Here is a 13329-nt window from a genome sequence, read left to right on the forward strand (position 1 = left end):
AGAAAAAGATGGTTGGTTAACCACAGTATGCAAGCCAGTAGCCACTGAGACACACATGTTCTCGTGTCATATTAGCAGCGTGACGTTTTTTTTCTTTGAGGGCAAGCAGCGTGACGTTGAAAAAGGTAAATAACAGCGGCAAAACTTAAAACATCACATAGAAAAAATTCCCATAAACACAAGTTTGTGTGAGCGATTGAACCGACAACCTCTTACTACTGACGAACGTTGCCAGCCACCATCATTACTAACTTTTTTGAAATTCTCTGAACAATTTTTGATTCACGAACACATTTTAAAAACATGATTGTTTTTGTGAAAAAATTGGAAAGTGAAATTCCCGAAGATTTTTTAAATTTGTGAACAAAAATTCAAAGACGAACATTTTTTGAAATTCCCTGAAGAATTTTTGAATTCACAAAACATTCTGAAAACATGATTTGTTTTTGTGAAAAATTTGGAAAGTGAAATTCCCGAACAATTTTTAAAGTTTTGAAAAAAATATTCAAAGCCCAACATTTTTGAAAATTCCCTGACAAGTTTTGAATTCACGAACACATTTTGGCAACATGATTTTTTTGTGAACAATTTGGAAAGTGAAATTCCCGAACATTTTTTTTAAATTTGTGCACAAAAATTCAACATCGAACATTTTTTGAAATTCCCTGAAATTTTTTTGAATTCACCAACACATTTTTAAAACATGCTTTTTTGTGAACAATTTCGAAAGTGAAATTCCCAAACATATTTTAAATTTGTGAACACAAATTGAAAGGATTACATTTTTTGAAATTCCCGGAATTTATCTTAAATCTGAAAACAAATCTTCAAAACATGAGCATTTTTTTGAATTTGCGAACAAATTTTCAAAGTGGGAACATCTTTCGAAATTCCCTGACATTATCAGAATTTGCGAAAAAAAAAACGTGGACATTTTCATAAACTGAAATTCTAAACTTTTTGAAATTTTTGAACATTTTTTGTAAAGTAGCGAACAATTTTCAAAATTCTAATTCTGTTAGAATTTTGAACAAAATTTGGGAACGGGAACATTTCAGAAAAATGAACAAAAAATAATAACACGAACATTTTTTAAATTTCTAAGCATTTGTTGAAAACTAAAAATGAATTCAGAAAGGGAAAGAAAAGAGAAAAAAGTAACAAAGAAAAGAAAAAACGAAAAATAAAGAAAAATAAAAAAGAAAATAGGAAAAATTTAAAATCGAAAAAGACATATACCGGTTCAGGAACCACCCCTTACCTTCTAGAAGGTTCGGAAAACCAGAAAAGCCCGACTAAAATCTCCTAGAACGTTCCCAAAACCGTCTGATGTTTTTTACTGATAATTGGGCCAGCCCGTGTCACTCGGTGCCTCGCTGCCCTGTGCCAACGTACGACAATCTGCCGCAGAATGCGGCAGATAGGACCCCCCCTCCCTCGTTCGTTCACTGACAGGTGCGTTTGTGGGCCTTGTCAGGACTCCGATTCTAAGTCACACCGATCTAGCATGTAACACCTCATATCACTTTGTGGCCTCACGCACGGTATCCCCACGGGTGTCGCCTTACCATGGCCCGAGACCGTTTGTGCCTTTTGGCTCACGTATATGATAGTGTCGCTAGCATCTATATGACAGAGAACCCGGGCCGACATGGCTAGTCGTGAACCCAAAGCGGCACAGACCTATGGAGACAGGCATACATGAATCACATCGAGCATGCCGGTCAACAGCGTATGAATCCAGGCTGTAGCACTGGGCTAACAGGACTCCGGAAGTCACCGCGCGACATTTCCCCGAAGGGACAGACACAGGAACGAAGTGAAACACATGCCGGCCAGTCAAGTGTCCTGAGCAGTAGTGCTGGGCTAGCAGGACTCCGGTGAACCGGGCTATAGCGGACTACTATGGCTCAAGGAAGCACTAGACTACATTTCCCCATAAGAGAGCTGCCAAGGATAAACAACTAGGTTGTCGGATCCCACACATAGCAATACACGTCACACGTACGCATAACATGCAAATATGTGTTGTACAACATGGCATCACAACATAACGCAAACTCATATAGATAAAGGCTCAGGAGAGCCACATAGCATTAATACAAACAGGGATCACATGACCCATCATTTAGAGCATACAAGCAACGGAAGCATTACATGTCTAAGTACAGACAACTACAAAAGAAAAAGGCTGGGAAGCCTGCCTATCTACAAGTCCCTCCCAAGGGTGCAAGATCGTAGCTGAGGTAACAAGCTACTCGTCGAAGTCCAAACGATACTACTAGTGAGACAGATGTCTCACCTGCAAAACATAAATAAAGCAAACGTGAGTACAAAGGTACTCAGCAAGACTTACATCAGATCCTATCATACATGTATTTGTATCAAGAAGGTAATGTGGGGTTTAGTTGCAGCAAGCCAGCTTTGACTCAGTGGCTATCCTGTTCTACGACAACGAGAAACTTTTTTGAGATGAGGCAGCGCACACGAGTCCACTAATCACCACATCAATACACTACTATGGATTCATCCTCGTCTCCTTACGAGAAGGCCATCCATAGCACTCACACTTGTCTTGAGTATTTTAGAGTATCCACTTTAAGTTGTCTATGTACCACGTAAGCATCCAAGAAGTCCATAACCGAGGACACGACTATTCGAATAGATCATGATAACCCTGCAGGGGTGTACTTCTTCACACACGCTCTCACCACTTATCACCATATACACGTCATGTATCTCGGCAACCTTCAAGTGGAAGCATGTCGAGGGTGTCGGCCACGACCTGAGTAACCAAACAAGACTCTAGTCCAGGTTTATCGCCTATTCGGGTTCCATCCGCAAGGAGATCCGGCCGGGGTTTCGCTCACGGCCCCAAACGATGTGTACAGGGTTCCCGAGCCCACCATCCGGGTGCCACTCGGTACACCGGGCCACGTGTGCCTAGTCTGTCCCAAGTCCACCCTGCCGGGTGCCACTCAGTAGAAAAATAGCACTACCTATAAACACCAGAAACTATTTGCAACTCCTGGACAGAGATCAAGTTGGTTAATAAGTCGAGAGAGCTTGGAGCGCCCGGAGCCCAATGTGTGGTAGTAGCTAGTCATTGGACAACTTACACAGAACTCAGTTCTTAAGGATGGTCCCAATGAGACAACCCACCATGTACTCCTACATGGCCTCTCACCGCTACCTTTTACCAAATCGTGTTCACACGCTTAACTCTCAGCACCGGATCATATCATAACACTCCAATTCATTCTCGATGAATCAGACCTGACATACTCTAAGCAATAGCTGGCAAAGCATGGTAGGAACACAACATGGCTCAATCAACTCCTACACATGCTAGTGGGTTTTAACTATTTACTGTGGCAATGACAGGTCATGCAGAGGAATGGGTTCAACTACCGCAGCATAAAGTAGCAGTTGAATCGTTGTTGTCCTAATGCAATAAAAGAGAGCAGGAGCGAGAGAGTGGGATTGTATTGGAATGAACAAGGGGGGTTGCTTGCCTGGTAGATCAACAGGGGGGCACTGCTCCTCAGACAGGTACTCTCGAACACTCTCCGGAGCAGGACCTATCGAGAAGGAATGGTGTCGACAATCAATACACAAGCATATGCAACAATATGATGCATGAACATGGCATGAGTATGTGATGTTGTTTGAGTTAATGCATCTAGCATTTATTTGGTTGAGGTCCATTTGAACCAAGGGTTCAAATGCAACTCCAAAATAAGCTCTTAAATATGCCATTTATATGTTTTCATATATACAACATGTATAGGTTGGTTTTCCATGCATGAAAACGGTACAGATGGATAGATTGAATTTTTCTGATCATTTTTCATATATAAATTATTTAAATCTGAGCTACGGTTGAATTTCTATGAATTTTTGAAGTTTAGCTAATTTTCTGGAATTTCCAAAATAGAAATAATCCAGAATTCATTTATTGCGTCAGCACTGCGTCATGCCTGCATCAGCAGGTCAATGACGCTGACCAGGTCAAACCTGACATGTGGGGTCCACACGTCAGTGTCACAGGTTAAGCAGGGGGTTATTTCTAACTAAACTAAAAGATTAAGGCGCCAGGGCCCACTGTTAGTGTCACAGAGGGGGGTAGTTAGGGCCTAACTAAGATGCCACGTCAACTAACCGGCGATTAGCCGCCGGTGCTAATCAGAACGCGGTGGCGCTCCTCGTCCGGCCATCTCCGGCGACGAGAGCTCGCGTGGCTGGGCTCTACGGACGCGTCATGGCGATGCGCGTCGTTTGGTAGCAGCGGGAGGTGCTGGGGTGGTCAGAATTAGCGACAGCGGCGAGCGAGGCGGCGGCCGGAGCTCGGGTGGGTGCGGGGTTAGCGCTGCGGCTTGCAAACAAGCTGGCTGTCGCGCTAGCGTTGCTCCATGGGTCATTGCGAGTGCAACAGATGCACGCGCGGGGCCATTTGGTCACCGGGGCTTCGCCGGCGGCGAGCCCGCGCGGCGACGGCTACGGTAAGCGAGGGGGCGACGGCTACAGGGACCAAACGGGGGTAGGGTTAGGGGGGAAATGACCGAGGGCTCACCGCGGTCATGAAGAGCTTCTCGGCGAGCTCGGGGAGGCACAGACGGCGACAGATTTAACGACAGTGATGCACGGCCGTGTGCGGAGACGACGGGTCGATGGCGAGGCGACAGGGCGTCCGACGATGCTCGCGTTGAGGGGGAGCTTCAAGGCGTCGAGGCGGACGTAGGGGACAGCACGGGGAGGCGAGGCGTGCCCGGTGGCTGCGATGGTGCTCGGCGGCGCGCTGCGCTCCGCTCGGGTGCGAGGTGGAGTGGGACCAGAGAAGGGGGGAAGCACGGGGGAGAGTGAGAGAGGTTCGGGGGAGTGCGTGGCGACGCCAGGGGCGTCCAGGCCGTCGAGGGGGCGAGGCAGGCCGGCAGGAGGTGGCCGGCGTGTGCTCGCACGCGGCGGCCACGCGCGCGCTGCCCTCCTGGCGGGAGGTGGAGGATGACTGGCACTGGCCAGTCGGCTAGGCCGGCCTGTTGGGCCACTGGGCCAGGCCGGCTGCACAGTGCCAGGCCACGGTAACCCAGGTAAGCATTTCCATTTTGTTTTCTTTTCTATTTCTGGCATTTGTTCCTGATTTAGTAAAAATACTAAATCATTTTATTTAATTCTGCCAAATTTTGCAGGGACCTAAGAAATTAATCCAAAGCCCCTCACCAAAATTCAGAATTATTGGACAATATTTTGTATATATAAAAATATTTATCCAACGCAAATAAATACTGGATTAATTCCAAATGCCCAAAATAATTACTTATGAGCTCTTTCAAATATTGGTTTGATTTTTATCTCTGTCCAATATTTTCAGAGAGCAACATGAGCATTTTCGTGGACCCTTTTGGAGCAATTTTTACTTGGGTCATTTTCAGAAATGATTCTGAGGTTTCACAAATCCCCATTTCAAATTTAAATGGAATTTAAACATGATGCAAACATGAAGGGCTAGCCTAGGTCATACCAGAACTAGGGATGTGACAGGCCTCAAGCAAGATATCCATTTTCTTATCTTTTTCGCACATTTTTTCCTTGTTTCTCTGCTTTCTTCTTCCTATTACCTTGTTGCTTATTTCCTCTCTCCTTACACAACCTAGCTATCCCTTGCTCCTTCATCATCCACGGGCAAAGCTACAACCGACGAGTCCCGATGATGCAACCATCGTCGCCCTTTGCTACGACCGGCGACGGGAATTGCTGCAACCATCCATGTCGATAGCGACAATGACAATTTTTTGTTTGTACCATCATCGGTCTTTGCTAAAACCGGCGATTGGAATTTCTACTACCACTCATGTCGATGTTGCGAACTGCGACCCGCAATGAGGACGACGATGATTTTGCTTCAACCTTTGTTAGCTTTTGTTATGGTCGTCGATGAGAAATGCTAGAACTATTCACGTTGATGATGTGATCCGCAATAGTGGCAACAATGATTTTGCTTTCACTTTCGTCGGCTTTTGCTACTGCTACTACCGGCGATGAGAATTGCTACAACCATTCACGTTGACAATGTGACCCACGATGGCAACAATCGTTGAATTTTTATACAACCGGCGGCGTTGCTGCAAGGCGGGATTCTACGAACGGCATCGCAGTACACTACAATCGGCCATGTCGAGAGATGCAAGCAGCGACGCCATATGCTATGAACGACGATGCAAGGATGTTGGAATCAACAGTGTAGAGAGTTGCAACCAGCATCGCAGAATGTTGGAACCGGTGAGGAAGGAATCTTCCATGGCATGGTAGGAAGCTGCGACCGGCACGGGGCCAGGAGTTGCAACCGGCACAGGTGGTGCTACAGCCGGTGGCCAGCGAGTTGCAGCTGCTGGTGGACCTGCATCCAACACTTACCGACGACAGTGAACTGCAACCGACGTGTGTCGGAGCTAAAACCCGCAAAAGGGGGGTTGCATACGGCATATGGGAAGCTATAAGGGGGGTGGCTGATGTTTCTATGAGCGACGGCGGTGAGTGTGTGGCGTCGAGGCATTGAGCGCACGCTGGCGGGGGAAGGCAGTGCTACAAGCGCGAGGGGGAGGGCGCTGCCGCGTCTCCGCGAGCCATGTCGAGCATAGGGGCGGCAAGGTGTTTGGTGACTGTCGTGGGTTTGTCACGGCAGATGTCTGTAACACCCTCGATGCGACTATACCTCCCACGTGTCGAGGCACGACTTAGAGAGATAATCGCATTGAAGGCATATGTCGCAAGTTAGGCAATCTTCACAACATCACATGTAATATAAATAATAAAGGGGAGATAACATAGTTGGCTTACACTCGCCACGTCAATCAAGTACATAAATAACATTACATCATCCAAACACTCATGGCCCGACTACGGCGCCAAAATAAAAGATAACCCAACAAGCGACACGGTCCCAATCACCCCCAACTGGGCACCACTACTGATCATCGGGAAAAGAAACATAGTAACGTTGAGAGTCTTCGTCGAACTCCCACTTGAGCTCAAGCGCGTCACCTGGAGCGGAATCATCAGGCCCTGCATCTGGTGTAATAGTAATCTGTGAGCCACTGGGACTCAGCAATCTCGCACCCTCGCGATGAAGACTATTTAAGCTTATAGGAAAGGCAAGGTAAATATGTGGAGCTGCAGCAAGCGACTAGCAAATATGGTGGCTAACTTATTTGCAAAAGAGAGCGAGAAGAGGAGGCAAAGCGCGAGCGAAAAACTAGAGAGCAAAACTGGAAAGATGGTATGCTATGCGGGATGCTACGCGGGATGCGATGCGGGATGCAAATGCAAGATATGACAAGGAATGCATGAACCTGGCCTCAACTTGCGAATCCAAGTGTGCCACTGGAAAGATGAGATGAAATCGCTTGAAAATGATATAAAGATCATCGGAATCGGAGTTACGGTTTGGAAAAGGCAAGCGATTCAAATATGACACCGGTCTGCGATTTACAGCAAGTAGCCATCTAAAAGCAACGAAACGAACATGCTACAGCACCCAAACATGACAACAAAATACATGGCAGGGATGCATTCATGATGCTTAACAAAAGTCTAGCACAGACGGATAGTATCATCACGAGCGGCAAAGACAATTACATCCTCAGACGAATGAGTCAATTGAATCTGCCTGGCTGCACAGTCAAGATGTGCCTTGTGCTTAGTAAGCCAATCCATTCCGAGAATAAGATCAATATCCGAGTTGCCAAGAACCATTGGAGAAGAAAGAAACTTGTAATCACCCAATGTGATAGTAACATCCGGGGCCATCATTTTAGTGTTCATGAACAAACCCGGAGAAGAAACCGCTATCGGCTTAGGCAAATCAATAGTATGCACATCATGCATGGATGCAAAAGGCTTCGATAAAAATGATAAGGATGCACCAGTGTCAAAAAGAACTCTTGCGGGAATGTCATTAACAGGAAGGTTACCCATGATCACATCTGGTGAGTCCTCTGCCTGAGCTGCATTGAGCAAGTTGACCTTGGCGGACTTGGTGTTATGCTTGACCATAGCTGTACTTGCCGATCTGACAGGAGGAGGAGGAGGAAGATGCCTCTGGTTGAAACACTTGTTGGCATAGTGACCCTTCTGTTGGCACTTGTTGCATGTGACTTCTGAAAGCGGACGGTGATACGGAGCACTCGATCTTGGAGGTTGAGACGAAGTCTTGTTCTGAAAGCCAGAGTTGGGTGGGTGGGAAGAACCACTGCCACCTTTGCTCTTCTGCTGATACGGCTGACGGAACGGAGGAGGAGGAAGCCAATACTTCTGCTGCTTGGCCACTTGAGTAGAGGAAGAAGGAGTAACATCTCTGACTCGCTTCTTGGAAGCATCACACCTCAATTGAGCAGCCTCTTGCTTCAGTGCCATGTTGTAGAACTCATCGTATCTCAAGGGCTCAAAGAGAACAAGAGCTAGCTGGATTTCTTCTCTGACACCACCCCTGAACTGATATATCATCCTCTTCTCATCAAGGACGTCCTGCTTAGCAAAGCGGGCGAGCTTTTGGAACAACTTGTTGTAGTCATAGACAGACAAAGAGCCTTGCTTCAGGTTGCGGAATTCCTCATGCTTGCTTTCAACCACGCTCTGAGGAATATGATGAGCTCAGAAATCTTGACGGAATTCATCCCAGGTGATAACACGTCCACCTCTGGAATCCTTGTACTGCTGGAACCATTCTGCAGCTTGATCTTTGAGTTGGAAGGAAGCGAACTTAACAAAGTCCTCAGGCCTGACATTACTGCACTCGAAATGCTTGCACAGATCCACAAGCCAATCGTCAGCATCGGTTGCCTCAACACAATTGCTGAAAGTCTTTGGCCCGTTAGCAAGGAACTGGTTGAGTGTAGCAAAGTGATTCTGGTTGTTGCCTTGATTCCCTTGGTTGCCTTGATTGCGCTCTTGAAGAATTTGCATGATCAACTGTGTGTTTGCATTGGTTGCGGCCATCACAGCTTGCCATGCCTCCGGGGGAGGTGGAGGTGGTGGCGGATTAGGATTCGGAGTCGTGCGCGTTGGAGGAGCCATCCTGAAGAGGTTGACATCCATTAGCACATTGACAGATAAATATTGAAGCTGAATACAACGGAATGAAAATTGCAACATATAGTCTTCATATCCAAACAAAATGAACGAATGCATTCCTCTTGAAATGGTCACATATCCATAAATTGAGAAGCCACTTAGAATTAAGGTAGAGAAATAAATCCACAAGGTACGGATCAAGAACGAATACTCGGTAAGAAATCCCAATCTCAAACCAAATATCCGTGGAAGAAGAACTAGAGCTACAAGAATTCCCACCTTTGAAACTCCCGAACCTTTCCGGTTATGCAATCAGGTGTTGGGGATACAGGGGAAGCATAATATCTCACCCAAATCTAACAAATCCTACATCCAGCTGTATCCATCCTTCAACACATAACCGAGAAAATTTCGGAAACCATCTACCTCAACCTTCGAAAAGCATCCGTTATACAAGTTATGGCGATACTCCCGAACTCCCGCCCCAGTACTGGGTGGCGTCGAGGTTATCTCACCAACGAACTGCATAAAAGAGATTTTCGATGTCGGCGTACTAAACTCAGGTATTCCAGAACTGCAACGATAAAATTATGACGACAACACCTCAGAGCTCAACTCCCCGGGACACTTCCACTAAACCCCTGACAGGAGGCACCAAGACAATGTTCTCATCATAAAACCATCGGAATGATTCCAAGATACCCGCGTGATCCTAAATTTTTTTAGTGAAATTTGACTAGAGAAGAGTCAAAACTCTATGTCAGGATGCCTTACTAGAGCGATGAGGAGACTGGGAAGTAAAAAGAATTCCTAAACTCTCCAATATATAATTTCTAAATGACTCAAAACATTTTTCTAGACACAACTCGGCCGCTAAAAACGATCAAGCTATGGGGCTCCTAAGGTCGGGGAAGGCTCTGATTACCAACTTGTAACACCCTCGATGCGACTATAGCTCCCACGTGTCGAGGCACGACTTAGAGACATAATTGCATTGAAGGCATATGTCGCAAGTTAGGCAATCTTCACAACATCACATGTAATATAAATAATAAAGGGGAGATAACATAGTTGGCTTACACTCGCCACGTCAATCAAGTACATAAATAACATTACATCATCCAAACACTCATGGCCCGACTACGGCGCCAAAATAAAAGATAACCCAACAAGCGACATGGTCCCGATCACCCCCAACTGGGCACCACTACTGATCATCTGGAAAAGAAACATAGTAACGTTGAGAGTCTTCGTCGAACTCCCACTTGAGCTCAAGCGCGTCACCTGGAGCGGAATCATCAGGCCCTGCATCTGGTGTAATAGTAATCTGTGAGCCACAGGGACTTAGCAATCTCGCACCCTCGCGATCAAGACTATTTAAGCTTATAGGAAAGGCAAGGTAAATATGTGGAGCTGCAGCAAGCGACTAGCAAATATGGTGGCTAAATTATTCGCAAAAGAGAGCGAGAAGAGGAGGCAAAGCGTGAGCGAAAAACTAGAGAGCAACCTGCGCAAGCATTACTCCAACACCGTGTACACATCCCGGACTCTGCCGAGAAGAGGCCATCACGGTAACACACTCAGTTGATTCATTTTAATTAAGTTAAGGTTAACGTTATCTACAACCGGACATTAACAAATTCCCATCTTCCCATAACCGCGGTTACGGCTTCCGAAAGTTCAAATCCCTGCAGGGGAGTCCCAACTTAGCCCATGACAAGCTCTCACGGTCAACGAAGGAATAGACCTCCTCCCAAGACATTCCGATCAGACTCGGTATCTCGGTTCTTCAAGACACTTCGACAGGTTAAAACAAATCCAGCAACACCACCCAGATGTGCCGACAAATCCCGATAGGAGCTGCACATATCTCGTTCTCAGGGCACACCGGATGAGCAAGACGTCGGGTAGGCCAGCCCAGAGTTGCCCCTGGTAGCCCCGAACATCGCTCGGTTGGACCAACACTCAGAGGAGCACTGGCCCGGGGGGGCTAAAATAAGATGACCCTCGGGCTCCAGAAACCCAAGGGAAAAAAGTCTAGGTGGCAAATGGTAAAACCAAGGTTGGGCATTGCTGGAAACGCTTTAATCAAGGCGAACTATCAAGGGGTTCCCATTATAACCCAACCGCGTACGGAACGCAAAAATCCGGGAACATAACACCGATATGACAGAAACTAGGGCGGCAAGAGTGGAACAAAACACTAGGCGAGAGGCCGAGCCTTCCACCCTTTACCAAGTGTATAGATGCATTAAGATAACATAGCGATATAATGGTATCCCAACAAGTAAAATAATGTTCCAACAAGGAATGGCCTTCAATCTTCACGTGCAACTAGCAACGCTATAAGAGGGGCTGAGCAAAGCGGTAACATAGCCAATCAACGGTTTGCTAGGACAAGGTGGGATAGAGATTTGACATGTCAATTTGGGAGGCTTGAAAGCAAGTGGTAGGCATCGTAGCATTGGCATAGCAAAAGAGCGAGCAAACTAGCATAGCAAAGATAGTAGTGATTTCGAGGGTATGATCATCTTGCCTGCACAGTTGTCAGAGTTGACTGGATCCTCGAAAGCAAACTCAACGGGCTCCGCATTAGCGAACTCGTCTCCCGGCTCTACCCAAACAAGACAAACAAGCAACAAGGACACAATCAACCACGTGCAAGGATCAAACAAGACGATGCAAAGATGGTATGCTATGCGGGATGCGATGCGGGATGCAAATGCAAGATATGACAAGGAATGCATGAACCTGGACTCAACTTGGGAATCCAAGTGTGCCACTGGAAAGATGAGATGAAATCGCTTGAAAATGATATAAAGATCATCGGAATCGGAGTTACGGTTTGGAAAAGGCAAGCGATTCAAATATGACACCGGTCTGCGATTTACAGCAAGTAGCCATCTAAAAGCAACGAAACGAACATACTACAGCACCCAAACATGACAACAAAATACATGGCAGGGATGCATTCATGATGCTTAACAAAAGTCTAGCACTGAGCTACGACCAATTCATCCATTAACAAGTTCAAACAAGCATGGAAAAAATGCATATGGTAAACAGATCTCAGACTTAGTGAAATTAACACTTGTCTGGAATCTCAGATCAGGTACACACTTCGGAGCAACAAAACTACATGCTACAGGACCTGAACCTGGCAAAGTAAGGCATGGCATGGAGCTACTCAAAGGGATTAACAAAAGTCCCTTAGTGACCTTGAGCCAAAAGGGATCAGAAAATACAATTGCAAGCATGTGAACATAGCAAAAACATAATCAGTTTACAGCTTAGTGAAAACTGGAGCATGCTGAAAACAGATATCAAGTAGGCATGTTTACAAGCTCGATGCACTCACTACGGTGCAAGTCATGATAATCTAAGCATACACCCATAAATATTACACAAAATGCAAGCTAGACATGGCAAGAACAATAGCATAGCATGCACGGATCAACTACAACATCATCGGCAAAATTGCAAACAAGTTGACAACCTACCCAGATTCACAAAGTAGCAAAAGTAGAGCTCGATTGACTCAAGCTAGGGTGCTCCATAATTGCAAAAAAGATATGGATGGATAGAGCACTATATAATTAACAAAACATCCTTACTGATCATCCTCAAAAGAGGCACGGATCACTAGGAAACAACATGAACATAAGGCCAAATGAGATAAACAGATCAAGGACTTGGTGGAATTGCTAAGTCCCTGAAATCAGAATTATCAAGTGCACCACTTTGCAAGCTTGCACTAGTCACCACACACATCACAAAAATACATGGGTTGCACCTCTGGAAAGATGAAAAAACCCTTAACAAAACATATGTAGAGCATCAGGGCATATCATGCACACAATAATCATGGCAAAAATGACAAATATCTAAATGGAGTAGCAGATCTGACAATTAACCCAAGTAGCCCTCTTCTAACAGCATTTCAGGCATCAAGATGAACTCAAATGAAAATGATGCAATGGAATGAAATGATGTACTCTCTGAGATGAACATTTTGATATGCTATATGCCCAAAACGGAGCTACGGATGCAAAGTTACGGCACGACGAACATGGGCACATGGATTAGGGTTTCGAGAGAAAAAGTCAACCCGAGGAGATATTTTCAGATCTGGATCACACGCGGATCGAGGTTTGACAGAGGAGTCGCCGGAGTTCTTGCTGGACTTGACGAAGGCGACGGCGGACCCGGGCGAGGAGGAGGGCGGCGGGCGGCCGGAGAGGTCGCCGGACGGCGGCGGTCACC

This window comes from Triticum aestivum, chromosome 6A (genome assembly GCF_018294505.1).
Source record: "Triticum aestivum cultivar Chinese Spring chromosome 6A, IWGSC CS RefSeq v2.1, whole genome shotgun sequence".
NCBI lineage: Eukaryota > Viridiplantae > Streptophyta > Magnoliopsida > Poales > Poaceae > Triticum > Triticum aestivum.